Source organism: Triticum aestivum, chromosome 2A, assembly GCF_018294505.1.
Source record: "Triticum aestivum cultivar Chinese Spring chromosome 2A, IWGSC CS RefSeq v2.1, whole genome shotgun sequence".
Lineage (NCBI taxonomy): Eukaryota > Viridiplantae > Streptophyta > Magnoliopsida > Poales > Poaceae > Triticum > Triticum aestivum.
In genome coordinates this window covers 393031595-393038664 of record NC_057797.1, presented here as the reverse complement: position 1 = coordinate 393038664, position 7070 = coordinate 393031595, and positions in this window count along the sequence as shown.

The window sequence follows — 7070 nt, the reverse complement described above, 5'->3', positions numbered from 1 at the left end:
CTTTCATCACCGATATCACAATTCGGTACGGCATACCACACAGCATCATCACCGACAACGGCACAAATTTTGCCAAAGGCGCCTTGGCCCGTTTCTGCGCAACACAGGGCATCCGACTGGACCTAGCGTCTGTCACCCACCCGCAGTCAAACGCCCAAGTGGAGCGAGAAAACGCCCTCATCCTGTCCGGCATCAAGCCTCGGTTGATCGAGCCTCTGGAGCACTCGGCTGGCTGTTGGCTCGACGAGCTGCCAGCCGTCCTCTGGAGTCTGCGCACGACTCCAAAGAAGTCAACCGGCTTCACGCCCTTGTTCCTCGTCTATGGTGTCCAAGCCGTCATCCCAACAGACATAGAGTTCGACTCCCCATGAGTCACCATGTACACCGAGGAGGAAGCAGAAGAAGCACGACAAGACGGCGTCGATCTACTGGAAGAGGGCCGGCGGTTGGCACTCAGCAGGTCTAGCATCTACCAGCAGAGCATGCGCTGGTACCACAACAGGAAGGTCAGGCCAAGATCTTTCCAAGAAGGCGACCTTGTGCTCCGGTTGATCCAGCGAACAGCCGGCCAGCACAAGCTGTCAGCGCCTTGGAAGGCCATTTCATCATCAGCAAAGTACTGGGCAACGATTCCTACTACCTGATCGACGCTCAGAAGCCCCGAGCATGCAAGAGGGACGACTCCGGCAAGGAGACAGGGAGGCCATGGAATGCAAATCTCCTCCGAAGGTTTTACAGCTGATGCAGTATGTACCACGCTACCTTTTGTATTAAAGAACCAAGACTTCGGGCCCCCCGAGGCGAGCTCAGGGACTTCCCTCTTTTGTCTGTATGATAAAAATTATGACTGCAAGTATGTTACTCCTTTTTATGCCGTTTGGCACCGGGCTCAACAAATCGGCCTCGAGGCTTGCCGCCTTGCACTATGAAATGCTTCCTACAGTCAGACAAGTAGTGTGTAAATGCCCAAACCATCTCCTGTCAAAAGCCGCAGCTCGCAGAGCGACTGTACGGTGGGCAGCAGTAAGGTAGAATGGGCATTCGCATGAAAAATGGCTAAGGACTCAAAGCATAAAACATAGCTCAAGACGGCTTCCAGCCTTTCTCGCAAACCGACTCTCGGATAGTCGAACTGTCGCTTCCTATCCAACTTGCTCAAAAAAAAATCTTGAAATCGGCTAAGTACTTGCTTTCCCAAAGTAGCCTAGCACTTGATCCAGCAACAGTCCGCAGAGCGGCTGTCCGATTGGCAAGGCAGGCAACTAAGAGAAAGCGGCAAAGGAAAAAAGCCAAAAGAACAATGAGCAAGAAAAGATAGATATATATATTTACATAACATAGGACCTTGGCCGAATTGTCGAGTAGAGGTTCAAAATACACCCCGCGGGTGGAATTGTGCGAATTAACAAGTTCTTCAAAGACTACTGAAGCAGATAAAATAAAAGATACAGAGGCAGCATAGGAGGCAGCAGACGGATTCGGAGGGTCGGAGGAGGCACCAGCCTCTGGCATCGGGGCAGCCGGCTGGCTAGTTTCGGCTCGATCACCTCCGGCGGCAGTCGACTCGGTCGCACACAGCTTGTTGCTAGAGGCACGGTCGGGCTGAGGTTGGTCGTATGCTCCGTCTTCTGGTGCCTCCGCCTCGCCTCCATCCTCCGCCTCGTCCTCCTCCTCGACGCTGGAGCCAATCACCTCCGCCAAGTCTTCGCCGTAGTATGGGTTCATCCCAAACCACTCCGGCAGTACCTCATCGCCGTCTTCAGACCGCTCGAGGACGAAGATGCTGGTGTCGGTGTACTCGGTGATCGCTGCAGCATGTTTGACGAGGGCATCTTCCGCAGCCGCCAGCTCCGGCTGGGTCTCCGACCGAAGCGTGGCCAACCGGTCTAGATCCAGCCCCGGGTACCACGCCGTGACGAACTCCAAGGCCCGGCGCGCTCCAGCCCAGGCCGAAGAGCCCTTCCAGGCCTCAAGACGACCAGCCGCGACCTCCAGCCAGTTGGCCGTCAGGCTGGGGGTGCGCGGAGCCTGCATATCCGGCCAAAGGGCGGCAACCGCCTGGGCACCGATGCGCTGAAGCCGGCGCAGCATCCGGTGAGCTGGCCGGAGGCGAGCCTCGATGCTCAGGATGTGCTCGTCAAGAGTTCGGGGGGCATCGGCGGCGATCTCTGCACCCTCCGCCCTCCGACTTTCACGGTCGGCCTCGATGGCTTGGATGGCGGCCTGTGACTGCCCAGGGAAGAAGTCTGCAAAGACGCGAAGAAACGAGGAAGCTAGTCAAAAACCAGGAGTCGGCACGATTTAAATCGGTACCTCGAAGAAAGGAAATAAAGAGACTCACCATCAATGATGTCTTCAATATCGTGGAAGCCGGAGGACAGCAGCGCCTCCTTGTCAGACCAGCAGGAGCGCTTGCTCGCGAACTTGGCCAAGAGGGCGGTTTCCGTCTCCTCCGCCTCCCTGTGTGACTTCACAAGCAGCTCCTTCTGCTCTGCCAACTGAGTGGCCAGCAGATCGCGCTCTGTGGCGAGCCTGCTGCACTCCTCCCCTTTGGCGCGCAAGGCGGAGTTGGCTTCGCTCAGCTGCTATTGAAGAGCAGCGTTGGCTCCTAATGAAAAGGAAGAAAGATAACATTCGTCAATAAAGTAGGTCGCCGGGGAGATCTGGCCCGACTGCTCAGCAGTCGGCCCGAATCTCGGGGACTACAGCCCGCGGGTGCGCTAGCGCGCCCCCGCAGAGAAGAAAAAAGTACTTACTCCGGCTCTCCACCAAGTCGGCGGTCCGCTTGCCCAGCTCTTCAACGTTACGGTTGAAGGCAGTGACGCGGAGGTTATGGTAATCTTGCGACAAGCATTTCAGACAAAGTTAGTACCCAGAAGTTCATCAATTGGAGTTCTGGGCCGCCTGCTCAGCAGCCGGCCCGAAACTCGGGGACTACACCCTGTGGGTGCGCTGGCGCGCCCCCACAGAGAGGAACAAGAAAACAAAGACCAAAGGAAAAAAACATACCCGAACGGCTGCCCGCGACGCTAGGAACGCCTTGGTGCAACTCTGGAGAGCGTCGCCCTCAGCACGGAGCTTCGCCTGGACGTCTAGGAGCGCCCGGTTTAGCGGCCCTGTGCCGCCTCCTCGCACCCACCCAATAGGTGTGGCGCTCGTCACTTCGGCGTGTGGGGCCGCCGAGCTGGCGGTGCCGGCTTCCAGGGGGCGGGGTGCCAAAGTCGCCTTCTCCAGACGACGGCGCGTTGGCGAGCCGACTTGGAGGAGTAGCCTCTCCACGGCCTCATCTTCGATCGGCGGCACCAGAGGGTCCGCTGGCTGCTCGCCTTGCGCGCCTTCAGACGGCAGCGGAGGCGGCGGCGAAACGTTCGCGTCCGGAGTAGAGGGGTCGCCGCTTTCCCTCTCCTCGACAGGGTTCTCCCCGCCGGCTTCTCCAGTTGGCCCCGTGAACTCCGGAGGCGGCGGCACAGAGTTCAATCGGGTGACGAGCACTGCCGACTGGCGGCGTGCGGCTTCCTCAGCCCGCTGCTTCGCCGCGGCGGCGGCTTTGGCCTCCGCTAGTTTTTTCTTAGTGGAGGCCTCCGCCCTGTCGGCCTCCGCCTTCTCTAGATGAAGGGCCTCTTCTTTGTTGCGCTTCTCCTGCGCATTCCGCTCCGTCGCCTCCCGGAGGTCAGCAACGGGGTCAATCCGCCGAGTGGTGGCAGACGTCTCCGCTGACCCGATGACGGAGGCGGCGGCGATCCGCTCAAGAGAGAGGGGAGCCCTGAAGCAAGAGGGGCAAGCAGAGACTCAGACAAATTACGAAGAAAGAAAAAAACTCTGAAGACAGAATACTTACGCGGAGACCAACGGCGGCTTCTTCACTTCCTTATGGAAGCGGATGGGCTTCGCGGCTGCGTCGTCCCGCCGGGTCGCCGCAGCCGAGCCCTTGGGCTTCTTCGGCCGACTGCCGAACAAGGTCGGCACGACCCTGCGCTTCTTCCCGCCGCCTGGAGCGCCCGGCGCGGTAGAAGAGCCCGCGCCAGGCTAGCTAGCTCCTGGCCGATGGCGAGGGGCGACTTCTCCCTCGGTGTTGTCTTCAGGCCAGTCGGTGAAGGTAGCCGAAGGCCTGAAGTCGCCTGCTGTCCCTCCTCCTCCCTCGGCATCGTCTTCCAGAGCCGCCACCCCCAGATCGGGGTCATCGGCGTCGCTCTCCGCCCGGTCGGCGAGGAACTCACGGGCCGGCCCCGAGGTGCCGGCTGGTGGGTGAAGAAGGGGATTCTAACCATAGCCGACTGGTCAAAACAAAACTCGGCAAGAATAAGACAATCTAAAGAAAGAAAAGAAAGGCGACTCACCACGGGCGGGGGGTTGGCGCGGGAGTACGGCTCCTTGCCGAATCGCCAGTCCTCCAGGAGCCTGCTGTCCGAAAGGTAGTTCACCATGAAGGCCACCTCTTCATGAGGCATGTCCTTGGTGCACATCCGACTCGGGTCGCGGTGCCCGCTCATCTGGCATATCATGTGAGGGCGACCTTGGAGTGGGAGAACTCGGCGCGAAACGAAGGCGGCCAGCAGGTCCGGACCAGTTAGACCCTCTGACTGCGTCAGCACTCGGAGTCGCGTGATGGCGCCGGCTCCCGTAGGCGTCAGCGACCTGGCCCGGTACGACCAGTTGGGCAGTCTCCCAGCCGGCGGGCCGGCTTCGAAAGCCGGCAGGTTGACCCAGTCGCCCCTCATGGCGACGTTCCTGATGTAGAAGTAGGATCTCTGCCACATCTTCACTGACTTTATCAGTGAGATGGAGGGGAAGGGATTGTCGACCCCCGACCTTCGCACGACGATGAAGGTGCCGCACTAAGCCAGCACGCCCGCGGCCTCGGTGCCGAGCTTGGAGAAGAAGAACTCCCCCCAGAGCTCGAGGGTGGGGAGGACTCCGAGGAAGCCTTCGCACAGGGCCACGAAGGCGGACAGCAGCACCACTGCGTTGGGGGTGAGGTGGTGCGGCTGGAGACCGTAGAACTCCAGGAAGGACCGGAAAAAACTGCTCGCCGGCAGCCCCAGCCCACGCAGGCAGTGCGAGCGGAAGATGACCCGCTCGCCATCCTGCGGTGCGGGGGAAATCTCCCCCTCCGGCGCAAGACGCACCTGCACGCGATCCTCGCCGGGAAGTCGACGGGTCCGGCGGAGGAACTCAATGTGGTCTTCATGAACTTCGGAACCATCCCGGGTGCCGGAGCGCACTGGGGGAGGCGCGGGAGCGGAGGAAGAACTCATCGCGAGCTGTCGCCGCAGCGTTCGCCGGAGCTTGGGCGTGCGGCGGTGCGAAGAAGAGAAGAGGAAGGAGGAGAGCGAGGAGCAGCAAGGAGGAAGAGAACGAGGAGTAGTGGGAAGGAGGGGCACGCGTGCCCCCCTCTTCCCCCTACTTATAGCCCCGTGGGCTGCGAAGCCGAGGGGGCGGACGTGGGGATTTACTGCGCCCACAACCCCACGACCCCCACGATCCACGTAAAGTTACTGCGCACAGTAACTCCACGGGAATCCCAACCGTCCACCGGGGCCGTAGCGGATCCGCTCGGGCGCTGAGGCGTGGTAGTGGCAGGCCCCGCCTATGGGCCTGTCCCGTCGTACACGTAGGCTGGCAGGACCGCCTGGCCATGTGCCCTTGCGTGACAGGCCAAGAACGGGTGGCGGCCTGGAGGCTTAGCTAGCACACCACTTAAAATCCCGCCGCGACGTTCGAAATATTGAGCAAGTCGGAATTGAGTGAGTCCGAGTTGAGCAAGTCCGACTCCTTCTAGACGGCCCGGCAGAAGTCAATCAAAGACCATGTGTTGAGCACCCGGAAAGAGAAACTGCTGAGGCTTCTCGGCCGATTGTCCGTGGCGCCTCACCAGCTTCGGGGACTACTGTCGGAGTAATGGGCCACGGGTAGGCCAACCCCGAGTCCCATAACCTTTCAAGACATCGGGGCAGGCTGCGCTCCTCAAGACCCCAGGGCGAAGAACCGCCTCCTGAGGAGTCGACGGCAGGGCGGCCGACTGCCCGCTCATGGCCGAGTCCCAGGGACGACTTCCAGAGAAGCCGGCTTTGGGGAGTCGGTCGGCGACTCCAACAAACCCATGACCTCATCGAAGGGGACGGGGCAGGGGCGTGGCTACAGTGAAGCCCACTCCCGCCCCTTACCAAGGGCAGGCATGGCCACAACACGCCGTACTCGGGAAGATCTCCGTGCGGCGTGGCACTGTTGCCCTGCCGGCCCTGACATCAGCACCACAGTACCGAGTCCTGCGCCCACGACAGCTTGTCTGAATGGCCCGGAAGCAGCAGGTCCCACCAGTCAGTGAGATCCTAGGAGACGGCGAGAGGATCGCCAGTCGGATCCGTCAGGAGTCGGCCTGGGGAGTCGGCCGAGCCCTCCCCTAGGCCCCATGCACCATTAATCAAGATGTGATGGGGAGTGGCAATAGTGATCGCCCGTCAGGCGGCGGGACTGTTGCCACGACCCCATGACCAAGCCCGCGTCATCAGAAGCACGGCTACAGTAATCAGCAGCCGACAAGACCCGCCCGGGGCGGACGCGGCTTGTCGGCTCCGTACCAGACCAGTCGGCGGGGCCCACCAATCGGCGGGCCCCAGCAGTCGACGGAGAATCGGAGGCCAGAGGCACTGACGGCTGGGCCCGTGCCCAGTCAAATTACCATTGTACCCCTGGGGGGTAGGCCTATATAAACCCCCCAGGGCACCCATGCAAAGGGTGGGAACCTGGTAGCTCTAGACCATACCAGATAGATGGAGAGAGCTAGCCTTGCCCTCTCCTACCTCTAAGAAACAGCTCAAGGAGCAACCGTGTAAACACTTGGCCATAGTGACCATGCGGAGACCCCGCAGAGCAGTAGTAGGGGTATTATCTCCCCGGAGAGACCTGAAGCTAGGTAAGATTTGTCGGCGTGCATGTCTTCGCCTCATACCATTTCCAGGCACCGGCGACGTTCTACTCGCCCCACCATGATAAGCCATCCGTTGGCATATGTCGCACCAAACCCCCGACACTAGCCTTTTTCCCTTGGGTTTCGCGGACTCAAGGGTCAT